General features: G+C 41.5%; 1 non-coding gene and 1 pseudogene across 1 annotated transcript; one reads left to right on the top strand and one right to left on the bottom strand.

Moving 5' to 3' along the window:
- Window positions 1-1,014: 1,014 nt before the first annotated feature.
- On the bottom strand, window positions 1,015-1,152 carry LOC114633861. Its single transcript, XR_003713249.1, has one exon. It is a non-coding gene; the product is annotated as a small nucleolar RNA SNORA17 (small nucleolar RNA).
- Window positions 1,153-6,494: 5,342 nt separating this feature from the next.
- LOC114633827 lies at window positions 6,495-8,336 on the top strand (annotated as a pseudogene).
- Window positions 8,337-15,106: the final 6,770 nt, after the last annotated feature.

Genomic DNA, 15,106 nt, shown 5'->3' with positions numbered 1-15,106 from the left:
TTTTCAGTAATTTCCATGCCCTCACTGCACAGCCTAGGGCACTTCTTCATATACCAGTCATACCTAATACCAGTCACACTCTGTGCCATTATGATTGCAGTCAGGTCTCAGCATGTACATGAGGGCCCCTGCTCAGTTTCTTGGGTTCTTGTTGCTCTGGTTTCCAGGTAAAAGGAACTAAAATATGAATTTCACTGTTATACTGTGATTAGTGTTGACTGGCATTTGGGGATTGTTCTATTTTATCATGCTTACCTATGTCAATATTCATTATGTCTCCACTTCTAGGTGTCAGATGTGACATCCAGATGACCCAGTCTCCATCCTCTATGTCTGCCTCTCTGGGAGACACAGTCTCAGTTGTCAGGCAAGTCAGGGCATTAGCAGTTATTTAAGCTGGTACCAGCAGAAATCAGGGAAATCTGCTAAGTGCCTGATCTGTGGTGCAACCAACCTGGCAGATGGGGTCCCATCAAGGTTAAATGGCAGTGGGTCTGGGTCAGATTATACTCTGACCATCAGCTGCCTGAAGTCTGGAGATACAAGAATCTATTACTGTCTACAATCTTTTCAGTATCTTCCCACAGTGATACAAGTCATAACATAAACCCCATAGAAGCAGAAGTGAGAGGCTTGGCTGCCCCAGCTGCTCCTCGTCATGAATCACTCACTCTATTTCTCAGATGTCACAGGTCTCTCTGAGAGACTTGGATCATGTCAGGTGTGGTCTTAGGTGTGCTATGCCCTGCCCACCCATTATGGTCTCAGACTGGTGGTTTTATCAGGCCAGCTCCTTGTCTTGATCTCATGGTACTTGTCTGGTGGTCACCTTGGGCTCATTCCCCACCTTGTTCACCTTAGTGGCCCCTTGAATGTTTTGTCTGTCTCAGGTTCACTCATGCCCATGGCCTTGGTCATAGGAAGGTTTATTCCAGTTTCTGGATTACCTTCCTGGAAGACTGTCTGTACTTGCCTCATGCCAGTCAGGCTGTCTTCGGCTTACTTCTTTCATGGAATGTTAGGCTACTAATCATTCAGATGTTCATAGGTCAGGACAGTGAGTTGAGTGTAGACATAACCTCTCTCTTCTCTGCCTCCTACTGATACTCGCATAACATAAAAGAGACACTTGCAATGCCTCTGGGATTCAAGAGTGCACAACAGTCTTGATCACTCTAATTTCATACATCAAAGAATAAAGTCAGAAGATATAATGCCAATTTTCTAGGGTTCCATTTTTCTAGTTATGCTGTCCTTTGAGTATCTACATAAACTCCAGACTGAGTTTACCAACATTCGAAACTTTTTCAGGAATATTATTTGCATTACATTGAGTTTATTAGCAAACTGGAAATGATAAACATTTAAATCTTTTTTATGGGATTGGAGTGAAAGCCAAGTGTTCAAGAAGGTTTGTTTATCTCAAAAGGGACATAGGTTTGATTCTTAGCCCCCATATGGTGACTAACAGCTATCTTTATCTATCTATCTGTCTATCTATCTATCTATCTATCTATCTATCTATCTATCTATCTAATATATATGAATGCTCTGTGTACACACACACACACACACACACACACACACACACACACACACCCCAGATGATGGAATCTGGAATCTGATATCATTATAGATGGTTGTAAGTCATCATATGTGTGCTGGGAATTGAACTCACGACCTCTGGACAAGCACTAAGTGCTCTTAACCACTCCACACCTATCTTTAATTTCCGTTTCAGTGGATCAAGCACCATCTTCTGTCCTTTAATGGTACTAGACATGTACATAACATTCTTAGGGACATGCAAACAATACATAAATTTGCATTTTTTAAAAACAGTTCATTGTATAAACACAGATATATTCTCTGTTCACTTGTATTTTTTTTAATGTATAGAGACTATTATTCAATCCTTAGTGTATGTAGAGGTTTTATTGTAATTACTTTCAAATATGTACACTGAGTTTCCTTGATTTATGAATTTATATACTAATATTATAAGCCTCTTCACCTGGGCATTGGTTCATTAGCACATAAGGGCCTGTTCAATGTTAGGCTCCAACCTGAAGTGCAGGGTGGACTGTCTGGCACTTGCTTCTGAGGGCTACTTTTTATCAGTGCAAACACAGGCGTACATTATTCCAAGTTACAGAAGACAGTTTCAATTATGTTTTCATTAATGCTAGGGTTAGGATTGATTATTGCTAGGGTTACAATTAGTATTAACATTAGTTCTGTAGTTATGGTCAATCATATGCTTAGTTTAAGATTAGAACTATTGCTACTGATACCGTTAGACAAAATGTTAGGGTTAGGAATAAGGTTTGGAGTTCAAGGGTAGGTTTGTTAGGTTTAGGTTAAAGTTAAGAGTAGGATTTCTGGTTACAGGTTAGGTCATGGATAAGTGTAGGATTAATGCTAGGACCAAATTTGTTGTGGTCAGGGCACAGGTGATTCAGGATGGGAGAGATAATTTTGTGTTGAGCTGCAGCTAATCAGGCAAAGTATGGACACCTGATCCATGGGTGCAGTTAATAAAAAAAGCAAACCAAAAATCAAAAGAAAACATAGAGGCTGAGCAAAGGTGCATCCTATTCAGAAAAGCACAGAACCCTTTCTCCAAGTGTACAACTGATCATGAAAACAGAAGATAACAATTCCATATGTACACCTAATTAAAAAATAAAAGGAAAAAGCTGCATCCAGGATCAAGCTAATGATGAAAAATGTCTGAAAGCTGTTACGAAAGCATAACTAATTGGAAGAGTTAGCATTCCTGTGTCTAGTTCTCCAAATAGTCAGCACACCTGCACATGGATGTCTTCATAGAGTTTAAAACATGGATATACTGGTGCAGAAGGAGAGCATGACACACTGGTGTCCTAGTGCATGGATATGCTTGAAGAACAGGATGCATGTGTACAAGGATGTGCATGTGTACGTGAAAACACTTGTAGTAGTGCACATGGAAGTAGTTGTACACCACTGCACACAATTCAGATAGTGCACATGTTGTCTGTGAATCGTATCTTGGATATTCCGAGCTTCTGAGACCACATGAGGCTCAAGAAGAAAGAAGACCAAAATGTGGATGCTTCAGTCCTCCGTAGAAGGGGGAACAAAATACTCAAGGGAGGCAATACAAAGACAAAGTTTGGAGCAGAGACTCAAGAAAAGGCCATCCAGAGGCTTCCCCACCCATATGCACAAGCCTATGTTAAACAGCAGTGTTGTAGGAGCAGATTGCTGAACATCAATGTATTGGCTGAGCAATGGACCTCTGTGTACACAACAACAGCAAACTTGGCTGTACTACTTCTGCATGTCCATAGATCTAACTGGACAGTACCATATGTATATTTACTAGTAAAGAAGTGCAAATGTTTACTCAAAACATGTTTACTCAAATAACAAAGACTGTTACTGCATTGCACATGGACACAGATGTGCTTGTGCAGAAGTAGAGAAGTGCACCCTGATGTTCTACTAATGATGTGTCCGTGTATTTCCTGGTAAACATGAACACCCGGATGTCCATGAACAGTAGTCCACATAGGTTTACCATTACAAAAGCACACATGGAAATCAAGTAAAGAAGTGTACATAGATGTATTATTACAGGAGATGTCACATGTTCTCTCAAAGCAGTACACATGCATGTAAGAGTACAGCTTTCCTCAGATGTACTGTTATAGAAACACAAATGTGATAAGTCCTACAGCAGGACTTACATTTGTATGACATTACTTTCCATGGAACTAGATCATTGCACACAAGGATGTAATGGTACATCATTGAAGTCAATGTACTAATAGAGGAGTGAATATTCATCTATTATTAAAGCACTACACAATTTTAATATTCACCAAAAGTGCATCCTTGTTATAAGGACGTAGTGCACTGTGAATGCAGCGGAAATACCTCTTTTGCATATGCAAAGGAAATAAAGGAGCCCTTAAGAATAACAATCTACACCCAGAACCCCCCTGACTGGCGATCTGAATCCTTGCTTGGGCTGCAAGGCTAAGCACTGCAAGGGAATATAAATAAAAGTTAAAAATATCTCTCTGAGTTCCCTGAGGAACAAGCCTGACTGCATAGGGGTTGATGTCTAAAGTATCCCCTCTCCAGGAAAAAGACATCGGGATGGGTATGGCCCTCATGCCTCAGTGGACAACGACAGGGGGACCGGAGCCATTACAAGGTCCCCTTCAATTACTGGAGGTCAGGCCTCTATCCCTCCCTTCACAAGGTTAGAATTGCCACAGCCCTTCTATACTTAGAGAAGGGAGGAGATGTCAGTGGCAGCACTGCTTACACACTGAAGGCCTAAAATCAACCATAGGCCTAAAATCAGCAATAGGCCTGACATACATGTATACTAACACCAAGTCTTGGGTCTCAGTGGAAGAACATTGAAACAGCTGGCTATAAGCTAATGTAAACAGGCAGCTTTTGTGGAAATTTACCAGCCCGGGTAGTCATAGACCTTGGAAATAGGTAGCCTTGGCAGACAATACCAACTTAGATAAGGACAAGTGAATCATAGGCAGAGTCATAGTGACCTGTCCCTTGAACCTTCACCCAGCTGATACCCTATTTGGAAAGATACCTGTATTCCCCCTGAACACCCACGCTCCAGTGTCATCCCCTTCCCCACGTCCTGCCTTTTTGTGTTTATAACCCCTGTGTGAATAAGTAAAAATTATGATTTGATTTAAAAAAAAAGAATAACAATCTATGTCTGCTGCTTAAATAACACCTTAGTGATGGAATATTCAGGGTTATGGCTCAGTGACAGAGTACATGCCCAGAATCTTCAAAGCCCATGTTCCAATACTGATCACCAAGTATATAAATAAATAATTTAAAAATATGGATCCTAACAGCTTATCAAACAGCCAGATCAATGCGTCCCGAGCCCTCCAATCCAAACTAAACGTTCTCGACTGCAATGAAGGTTAAATAATAATGTAAGCAGGCCCTCCAAGTGTTATTTTCATCCTTTCTCTATTTAAATTGTATTATAACCCCCACAGTTTGTGTTAATTAAAGCCACTGTCTATAACAATATGAACTGAGATGTTTTTCTAATACTTATTTCCATGTCTCTATCAGTCTGTAATGCCACCACTCAACATGCACGGGTAAGAGAATTGCAACCTGGGACCACACAGTAAGACTCTTTCTCAAATACTAATGATATTTATGTAATTTTTTTTATGTTCAAAACTTAAGAAAAATCCTCTATCACATAAATTATTACAAAGCCACACCTCTTAAAACATGAATTAAGTCATTTCAAGAACGCACACAGTATAAAACTTGCCATTCTTTTCTATTTCTGATTTATCATAGGTAGGTCCCAGTTAGGCTGGCTTGTCTTCCAATAATGCCACAAGGGCTTGAGTTACAACAATGTTTGGGTGTGGTCACAAGTTTATTACTTCAGCAGTTCCTCAGAGAAAGTTGTGTAGAAATGTCCATTGATTTGGATAGCTGACTGTGATGGGATTGATGCTCATTGTGGCAGAAATCACATGCTGAAGAGGGAGCTGGGACATTTTGCTTTTAACCTATGCTTTTGGAACAGAAAGATTCAATTTCAGAATGCTCTTTAACAATCTCAGAAACACACAGAGGAAACACACCACCCTGGCTTACCTGTGTACTCAGGAGCACAGAGTGTCTGTTGTCAGCCGTCCCACTGATGTGCTACATAGACCAGACCAGAGATTGGCTTGCCAACCTTGATGTGCCCACCCCATGGATATCCCAAGGCAGAAGGGCTGGTGGAAATGCCAGCTCTCTTGGCTGGAGTTAAGCACATTAACTGAATTAATCAATGGAAATGTGTTAACCCAGAGACTCAAGGCCAGGCCACTCAAATCATTGCCAGGAATCAATAGCATTTCAGATAGACAACAAAAACAGGTTTCTTCAGGGGCAGTTTTATACTGTCTTCATCATTAAAAACCCAAGCAAACAAACTTGCCACCTTTAGTCACACATATCTCTGTATCATAACACGATGCAAATGGAAAAAGTTAACTAAACATTTTCCTTTTAATGAATATGCATGCACCAAGGGTATCACCGAGTAACTGGAATGTGGCATTTCAGTCTGGAAATTCCCATGTTGCCATCCTGTAGGTCAAGAAACAGAACAGGATCGCGACTTCAGAAGCACTCCAAATTCTTCATCTGTTAGTTTTTCATCTTCATTAGCAAATAACGAGTCCCAGTCTTCTGGAATCTAAACAACTATATAGCATGTGACTATGGTATGGTTCTTGTAAGAATAGTCATCGCAACAGATAAAATGTTCAAGCAAAGTGCAGCGCCTAAAAGGAACTTTGGCACCACCTCCTGGACATCTGAGCAAACTGCATTCCTGAGGCATACGAGACTTCAGGAAAAGGGAAGCGGAATCTAATCCACTGAAAGTAACAGGAAGTTCCTTTTGAGTGCCTGGGTGCCGCGGCTGCCGCGTGAGTCTGCTGCGCTCCATGAGGAAGATGCTTGCCGCTGTGTCCCGCGTGTTGGCAGGCGCTGCGCAGAAGCCGGTAAGCAGAGTGCTGGTAGCTTCCCGTAATCTTGCAAATGATGCTACATTTGAGATTAAGAAATGTGACCTTCATCGGCTAGAAGAGGGCCCTCCAGTCACCACAGTGCTCACCAGAGAGGACGGGCTCAAGTACTACAGGATGATGCAGACTGTGCGTCGGATGGAGCTAAAGGCAGATCAGCTGTATAAGCAGAAAATTATTCGTGGTTTCTGTCACTTGTGTGATGGTCAGGAAGCCTGCTGTGTGGGCCTGGAGGCTGGCATAAACCCCACGGACCACCTCATCACCGCCTACCGAGCTCATGGTTTCACCTTCACTCGGGGCCTACCTGTCCGAGCAATTCTTGCGGAGCTAACAGGACGAAGAGGGGGCTGTGCTAAAGGGAAAGGCGGATCAATGCACATGTACGCCAACAACTTCTATGGGGGCAATGGCATCGTTGGAGCTCAGGTGCCCCTGGGAGCAGGAATTGCTCTGGCCTGCAAGTATAATGGAAAAGATGAGGTCTGTTTGACATTATATGGCGATGGGGCTGCTAATCAGGGTCAAATATTTGAAGCTTACAATATGGCAGCATTGTGGAAATTACCTTGTATTTTCATCTGTGAGAATAACCGCTATGGCATGGGGACTTCGGTTGAGAGAGCAGCAGCCAGCACTGATTACTACAAAAGAGGAGATTTTATTCCTGGATTGAGAGTAGATGGAATGGATATCTTGTGTGTCCGAGAGGCAACAAAATTTGCGGCTGCCTATTGCAGGTCTGGTAAGGGGCCCATCCTGATGGAGCTACAGACTTATCGCTACCATGGACATAGTATGAGTGACCCTGGAGTCAGTTACCGCACTCGAGAAGAAATCCAGGAAGTAAGAAGTAAGAGCGACCCTATTATGCTTCTCAAGGATAGAATGGTGAACAGCAGTCTTGCAAGTGTGGAAGAATTAAAGGAGATTGATGTGGAAGTGAGGAAAGAAATCGAGGATGCTGCCCAGTTTGCCACGGCTGATCCAGAGCCACCGTTGGAGGAGCTAGGCTATCACATCTACAGCAGTGAGCCTCCCTTTGAAGTGCGTGGTGCCAACCAGTGGATCACATTTAAGTCAGTCAGTTAATGGGAGACTGTTAGATGGATCGGTGTTCCTCATCTGTTGTAAGGAACTCTTTGTGCTCTCAACTTTGACAGGGAATACCCAGACAACAAAGGTCTTGAAAACATGTAAATTAAGGGAGAGTAAAATTGCATGCGCTTTGTACATTGTTGTATTCGGTGTATTCATGTGAGTAAGAGTGTATTTGTATAGGATTTGAGATGGGTAATGAAGAGTTCATAACCTTCCTTCACTTCATATCACCCAGCTTACTGTTAATGAGTAGATGTGCTCCCTGAGGATTTAAAGTATGAATGACTGATTGCTTTTCACATAAAGGCTTAAATCTGTGATTCTTTTAAGATTTTTGTAAGATTACTTTTTAAGATAAATACTAAAATAATCGATTCTTTCTTTCTAACTGCAAATTGCTGCCTGTGAGAAAAAAAAAAGAAAACAAAAGCCCCACTTAGAAAATTACCTTGCTTTTACACAGTTTGTTAATCTATAGCGAGGTGTTTAGTTATGAATGTATGTGGTTTCATGGGAGTAATATGTAATTTTTTTTTTTACCTGTACTAAGTAATGTTCCTTCATGTAACAATATTGGGGGCATATTGATTCCACAATCATTCATTAGAAGAAAAATAAAATATAATCACCTTGTAATTTTTATACTGCTTGAAAGATTTTCCTGGAATATATCAGCTATGGGAAAAAAGATAAAATTGTTGGATACAGCTTGTTGGAGTTTGCTCCACTTACCAAATGTGTAAATGTGTATACATGTTTATATGCAAAAGGTTGGCACCAGCTCATTCGCATTTATTCCATCCACTCAATGTGTGAATGTCTGTCTGTCTGTCTGTCTGTCTGTCTGTCTGTATGTATGTATATGTGTAAAGTGTTTGGAGCTTGCTTGTTGGAACTTGTCTTGATTCTTCTACACACACATTCTCTCTCTCTCTTTCTCCCCCTGTGTGTGTGTGATTTTTCTCTCCCTTTTCCCCTTTTCTCCAGTTGCTAGCTGCCATCAGGAGTGGCTCCCTGGTACTGACTCTATGCCTCTCCTCAGTTTACTTTGGTTGTCAAAGCTATAATAATTCAGTAAAACACTGTCTCATAAATGTTAAATATTTAATAGTTGGCAAAACCAGAAATTATGTACATAAAGAGTTTTTTTTTAATCATACATCTCATTCAAATATAGTTGTATAGTGCTAGAAATATGGTGTGAACTATCTATTTGAATTCTAGACCCCATGTTTCCTGAGGGTTAAAAAATAAAGCCCCTGACCACAGCTTGTCAAGATGCTAATGGTTAATACAGGAAAAACTGCCATGAAAGGTCGGCTGCCATGCCACTCTGTCTGGGCTCTCAGGAGACCAAAAATGGCTCCCACATATGTTTGATGGAGCCTGCACTCCCAAATTCCTGGACATTCAGGTGTTGCTGAGTTTTGAGGAGTTGAGAGTAGAGTTGGGGACCTGTGGGCTGAGGACAGCATCTAGCCCAGGGCCTGGGGAATCGGGAGCTCTGACTTAGCTCAATGGTGATTGTCCATAGCTTGGCTGTGGTTGTGGCTGGAAGCACAGAGAGGCCGTCTGTGGGAGGCTTAGGTTGCTGCTCAGTAGTCAAAGACACCTTCCATACTTAGTCAGGGTTTATATTCCTGTAAAACATCATGACCAAGATACAAATTAGTGAGGAAAGGGTTTATTTAGCTTACACTTCCATGTTGCTGTTCATCACCAAAAGAAGTCAGGACTGGAACTCAAGCAGGTCAGGAAGCAGGAGCTGATGCTGAGGCCGTGGGGGGATGTTACTTACTGGCTTGCTTCCCCTGGCTTGCTCAGCTTGTTTTCTTATAGATCCCAAGACTATCAGCCCAAGGATGGTGCCACCTACAAGGTGCCCTCCCACCCTTGATCACTAATTGAGAAAATGTCTTACAGTTGGATCTTATGGAGGCATTTCCTCAACTGAAGCTCCGTTCTCTGTGACAACTCCAGCTTGTGTCAAGTTGACACAAAACCAGCCAGTACACATACTCTCCATGGCGATTCTCAATGAAAGAGACAGTCTATGGTTCTAAACTGTTTATTGAAGGTTTGTTGTACAAAATGGATCCATATCATACCAACTTCCCAGGGTGGCCCCGAGATTAAATACCTTTTGCAGGGTGGAATGTCTGGGAAGGGAAGCTTATTGGCTAAATCCTCAGGGCCTCTAGGAACCTCATTAGCATGGAGGCATGGAGAACTCTTTTTCTGGGCCTATGTGACCACAGGTCACATTTCCTTTTGTGGGAAGTGTAGCATGTGTTCCAGGCCAGGAATTTGGCAGGGAGCAGGGAGGTGCCTACTGTCTCAGGTGTGAATGTCTGGTGTTTCAACCCACTCTACCCACCAAGTTTTCTGGCATGGTTTACCATTCCACAAATAATCGCCCAGCAATGCTGCCCCAGTATCATTGCCTCTTGCTGGCAGATGGACAGGAGTTTCTCATTGCTTCTCTTTCTCCTCATCAACTTCAACTCTGCCCCACATCCCAGTTTAGATTCTTAGACTACAGAATGAACTCTAAACATCGTGTGCATTTATTTTGTTTTGCTTTGTATTGTCTTTTTTATTAAGATGACATATACTTAAGATGTAGGTGCCTCTAAAGTTGGAGTTACAGGCAGTTGTGAGCCACTGATATGGGTGGGTATTGGAAACTAAATTTGGGTCACCTGGAAAAGCAACAAGTGTTCTTAACCACTGAGCCATCTCTCCATCCCCTAAATATAATCTTTAACTCATAATGTACAAAATATTTTTGAACAAATTTTATTTATTTATGAATACTTAATTAGCAGCACTAAGTAACCACTGCACTTAGAACTGTGCCATTTTTCTGCTTTACTTACTGACCTCAACATTTTGGACTTACTCTTTTTTCCTGTTTTTCGTCCTGATGCTGTGTTTGAATTTCTAATTTTCTCACCTCAACTCCAGAATGCTAGTTTCCTGCATGTGATACAATACTCAGCCTGAACTATTTTTCAAGCAGTTTATCCAGGTTGTATTTTTAACCTTGTTCCTCAATTACTTTTTAAATCTCATTTTGGAAAAGTAGAGTTCATCTAGGACAGGAGCTATTGTCCTGTTTATTTAATTAAAGAAGACTTGAGGCTTCCAATGTAGCTCATCTGGTAGTGTATGAAGCTCTGGATTCCATTCCTAGCATTGTAGAAATTATCTGTGATGGTGATAGGCTTGTATTCCCAGTACTGGAGAGGTAGAGGCAAGGAATCAGGAATTCAAAGTCCTTCTTTGCTACATAGAGAGCTGAAGAGCAGCTTGGGATACATGAAACCCTCTCACAAAATGAGTTGGGGGGCAGATATAGTAGCTCACAGGTTTTATAGAAAACATTTTATTGATTCTTTGTGAATTTCATATTATGCACCACAATACCACTCATCTCCCCAACCCTTCGTACCTGTCTTCTGCCATTGCAACCCACCCACCAAAGAAAAAATCCATTGTGGAAGCTGTAGTGTGTTACAGTGTGGCCCACAGAACACTCCTTTTTACTTGCACCAGGCACATGCATGGTTCACAGACATGCATGCAGTAAAGCACCAATCCATGTAAAATTAAACAGAGCCATCACAATGTGGATATGGCATCACATTATTCAGTTTTCATCATATCATTTCATCAGGCAATCACATGATATTTTTGTCATTACAATTCTTAAATGTCATATCACATGTCTCTTTGTAATGTCACAAAGTACATTGAGATGAGATAGTTAAAGGCTCACTGTTCTATGATGGGATGTTTGACCCTGTAGCAGTCCAGAGGCCATGGACAAACTGAGTTCACCTGAAAGGAGGGCTCAAAATATAAAGTAGAGAGGTGAGAGAAGCACGGAGCCAAGACCAAGTTTCTGATCAAGGCTCAAAGTTTAATATTCAGGACTGCATGTATAGCTAGGGGAATCCCACCAAACCTATCCTTTGTTTCAGTTGGATTATGTCTGAAGGCAAGCTTAGCAGGCAGCCTATTCTTCTAAGTTCCTGTAGGAAGTTGTATATGCAGCCAGAGTGGATGATTCCGCCTGGGTCCTATTGTGACAAGGTCTATTGTGGTAAACAAGGTCTTATTCAGCCTGCTCAAGGCTGGGAAGAGCACAGACCCTACAGGGGTCTTGTAATATCACAATACTCTATAGACACCCAAATGTTCACTATAACAGTGCAGGGCTCCACTGTCATTGGCACACTGATTCATTGTGTTATCAAAATATGCTGTTTTGTCCTCACGATAATAAATCATAATATCACAAAGATTCATTGTGACATCACAAACCAGAATCATATTAGATGCTCAAATGGAGTGACATAATGATTCACTGTGCTCTTATAGTGCTGAATTTTGGTGTCATAATGCTCCATTGAGTCAGCATATTACCACATTACATATATATTACCAGGCAATGATGACACTGCAATGCTGAATTATGCTATCACAATGTTGAATTGTGACATAACAGAAAAACATTATACCACCAAACTGCACTGTGACATCATTAAAGCATTTTTCTGACATAGCAAACCTGGCTGCACTGTAACATGTAATTTGCCTTGTGACATCACAATCTTCAAATACTATGTCACTACTTCATTGTGACACCATGAAGTAAACTTTGATTACTCAGTGCTGGGCATGATGTTCCCCATCTGTACTACTCAGGAAGTCGAGGTAGGAAGAGTTTGAAGTCCAGGATGGGTTACTTAGTAGAATCTCTTTTAAAACAAAAGAGGAAAATAGGCTGGAGATTAGATTCTTAGTGTGTTTTTCTGGCATAATTGAGTCCCTGAAGTTCTTCTGCAGCATTGCAAAAATTGGTCATGGTGGTGCACAGTGGTGCAGGAGGACTCTAACTTCAAAGTCATCCTAGGTATATAGTTAGTTAAAGCTGGCCTGGCATACAGGAGACCTTATAAAAACAGTGTAATAGCATAAAGTACTTTGAACTCTTGAGTTCCCCTGTAAACAGTTATATTTGTGCATGACAGAAAGTATATGATAGTAATTTATAGTGTTTTGTTTTTGAGTCATGTTTCCCTGTGTGTAATGACCTGTTCTGCCCCATGTTTGGGGGCCACTTTGTCCTGGCCCGAGCTGCTGCTCTGGTCCGCAGGTCAGGGTCTAACAAGAGAGAGAGAGTGGGGATGGAAGGGCAAGAGATATGAAGAATGGAGAGTCTGTTCAAGTTCTGTCCCATTTGTTGAAAGGAAATCATGGGTAGATATAAGCATAAGCAGGGGAATACAGCTGAAGACACTTTACCACGTGTGCCTTGCAGCTGGGGGCATTAAACAACAAAACAAGATATGGGAGAAAAATAAGATGTTTTTCAGAGTGTGATCAGCTGTTGTAGGCTGTTGAAAACAAGTCTCTTGTCAGAGTATATGGCCTGAAATGGCTGCAAAGATGATAGCCGCTTTCTGCTCGGAGTCGGCTCCCAACAGGTCTCCCTTTTTAATTTTTTTTTTAAAAGGGAAGGCTGGGAAAACTTTCGGAAACCGTGCCTGCCTTAGGTGAGAACAAAGGACCCCAGCCTCCCTTTCCCGTCTTTGGATACTCAATAGCCATTGGTTGAGCTCCTGTCTTAGGATAGTGAGGCCTCCTAGTTAGGGGGAAGGGTCTTGATATGTTCTCTTACCCATCATTGACTATCCGGCTTAGCGTGTAAGTTAGGGGTTAATCCTCGTCAGTCTTGATGACAGAGGTTTTAGAGTCCCCTACTTCCAGCCTGTAATAGCGAACCTGTATGGGTTTCATTTGAATAGCATCTATCTGTTGTCATACAAAAGCCATCAGTTTGTTGAACAGCATGAACCCAAGAGACAAGAGACTTAATGCCTGAATGGTTGGTATAAAAGCAACACTCTTTTTTAAGGGCAGCACACGATTCCCCCTGTTGGAGAAGTTAAAGGTCTAAGTCTTGTACCCACAAATTTTGATTTAATAGAAGAAATTATACCAATGAAATCCTTGAATTTGCATCAAAATTTTGTACCATCTAAGAAATTATAACTTCATCTTAGTAACAATTATACAGATTTCTACCAATAGATTATGGTTGTGCAATCAGTTTTAGCTATTCATCCCTTTTCCAATAAAACCATTACTTTTCGCTAGAAAATATTAACCACCTCAGTCCTCAAGTCCAGGGAATTGGGGCACCGACTCTTCATTAACTTCCTCAAGCTGAATATGGGCATTGAGATATTAGAAGAGGGATGAGGAGAAGGGTATATTGATAAGCCTCTGATGTCTGTCTTCACTGCATCCAGCTGGAAGTCCAGGACATCAGTGGACATGCAAGTGACAAGAAGATTCATTCACCAAGGTTGTGTATTCTGTACTATACAAATCTCAAAACAAATTTTATTATCAAGATAATTATTTTGTTTGATTCTCTGGAATCTAATCTTCTGGAGGTCTACCTCTGATCCATATAATTCTGAAAGATATAACTACTACCTTAATGACCTCTTAGGAAACCATATAGAAAAACCTTTTTTTCCCAGATCTGCCTATCCTTGAGCCAGTAACCAGAAAAGCCTTTACACTGACCTTTTATCCAGAGGAAAAATATAACTACGCAACTCAGAATCACACTAATTTTGAAAGTTAAATCAATCTAATACAACTGATTAACACTGTCTTTCTTTTCAGCTCTCTGCCTAGAGCAACCTTCTATTTATCTATTTATCTGTTTGGCTCTCTTGACTCAGAGCAGCCTGCAATTTACTCCTCATGTCTTTAAAGCCTTTTTCATCTTTTCCTACTGACTTACTTCTTGTCCCATTTTCGTTATTGTGACCTACTGGTCTCTACACGGCAGGTTCTTGTGGCGATCACCTTTGTTTCACTTCTGAATTTTTGGCATACCCTTCTTCCAGTAATGTCCCTAACTGGGTCTCTCGTTCTTGTTGCCTCATGTTGAGTGCCAAACTCAAGCCAGGTCTGTCAGTCAACAGGTTCTCCAGTGCAGGAGTGAGGATGCACACTTCCAATTCCCTCCGTTTCCTTCACTGTATCCCGCTTACTAGAGCTCCAGCGTTGAGGCTCCACTATGTAATGACCCATTCTGCCCACGTTTGGGGGCCACTTCTGCTAGAAGTTGGCTCCCAACACTTGCGTAGCTCTGGCTGGCTGTAAAATTATTATATAAACCAGACCATCCTGGAACTCACAGAGATCCAGCTGCTGCTTTTTTCCAAGTGCTGACATCCAAAGTGTTTGCTACCAGGTTACTTGTTTGCCATCTTTATTTTTGGTGTCAGACAGAATCTCCTATAATGTAGGTTGCCTTCTTACTCCTTATGTTGACAAGTGACCCAGTCAGAGCTGCCCCACATTTGGGGGCTAGGTACTCT

The sequence above is a fragment of the Grammomys surdaster genome, unplaced genomic scaffold, assembly GCF_004785775.1.
Source record: "Grammomys surdaster isolate TR1022 unplaced genomic scaffold, NIH_TR_1.0 752, whole genome shotgun sequence".
NCBI classification, from domain to species: Eukaryota; Metazoa; Chordata; class Mammalia; order Rodentia; family Muridae; genus Grammomys; species Grammomys surdaster.
The sequence above is the reverse complement of the archived record's forward strand: the minus strand, read 5'-3'. Positions and strand labels throughout refer to the sequence as shown.